General features: G+C 35.7%; 1 pseudogene; it reads left to right on the forward strand.

The window, feature by feature from the left end:
• Positions 1-882: 882 nt before the first annotated feature.
• On the forward strand, positions 883-999 carry LOC145260904 (5S ribosomal RNA; annotated as a pseudogene).
• Positions 1,000-1,222: the final 223 nt, after the last annotated feature.

Genomic DNA, 1,222 nt, shown 5'->3' on the forward strand with positions numbered 1-1,222 from the left:
TGTTAAACATATAGACCAAATATTTAAGTTAACAATAATTCTGGACAAGGTCTAAAATTTAAGTACGGAAAAGTTTATTAGGCAGAATTTATCATAAAATAGTGTTTCATAATTATTCTAACAAAATAAAAGTTATTAAAAAAAAAATAATAATAATTTTGATTTTGATTTTTGGAATCCTTTGATATTTTCATAATTTGATATTTCATAATACTTCATAATTTTTGCATTCATTTTTTTTTTTTTTTCACTTAAAGACGACCAGAAGATGAGTTGGCAGAAACGTGGTTAAGCAACAACAACTATAAAGATGAGGACAACAGTCTGAATGCACAAAATAGCTGTAACTTTTTTAAAGACCTCATCCCATATCATTAGATTCCTTGTAGCATCACTAAGCTTATTATTAAAGTTACATTTCTGTAAAATTTTCTTATTTTGTTCTAGCTGGGGATGGGGCATCCTACTGAATGCCAGACATTTACCCGCTATCTCATATGTACATTCTAACCAAGAGATTTAAAAAAAAAAATCTAGCCGTCCGTTTAAATGCAATTGTTTGTATCTCTCTTGCACTTGGTTCACCGGATATATTGACCAGGTAGTTTTTGAAATTCTTTTTCGTGAATCTGGTTGCTTTTATAATTACTGGAATGATAGAGATCTTCCCAAGATTCCAGTTTAGATTTATGTCGTACATATGACCTTGGTATTTCATTATCTTTTCCCTATCAGCTCTGCTTAAGCCAGCATCATTAATGACTTTGACTTCTACTAAGGTTGCTTCTTTCTCTTTCTTGTCTCATATCAATACGTCAGATTTAATAGCCCTGTTTTCGAGGTACGTAGCTGTAGGAATTGCATAGTAGTATAGTGGATAATATATACGGCATAATCGCGTTGACACACCGGTTCTTGTCAGATCACCGAAGTTAAGCAACATTGAGCCTGGTTAGTACCAGATGGGTGACCATTTGGGAATTCTAGGTGCTGTATGTGCTCTCCGCTTATCTCCGCATTTGTTTCCAGTCGTCCTGTACATACACTTCACTTGCCACTGGTATTTAACAATGTCAACTCAGGAGAGGTGTGGTTGGAGATTGCGCACCTCCTGCCACAAAAGGTCCTGGATATGACCTTAAACTATATCCAGTGGTGAGGCCCCAGCTTGCGGGCTTTGGGGAGTGTGGAACCACCCTTTAATTATCATTGCTCCCAGGTC

This window comes from Euprymna scolopes, chromosome 36, assembly GCF_053919585.1.
Source record: "Euprymna scolopes isolate OS-2025 chromosome 36, ASM5391958v1, whole genome shotgun sequence".
NCBI lineage: Eukaryota > Metazoa > Mollusca > Cephalopoda > Sepiida > Sepiolidae > Euprymna > Euprymna scolopes.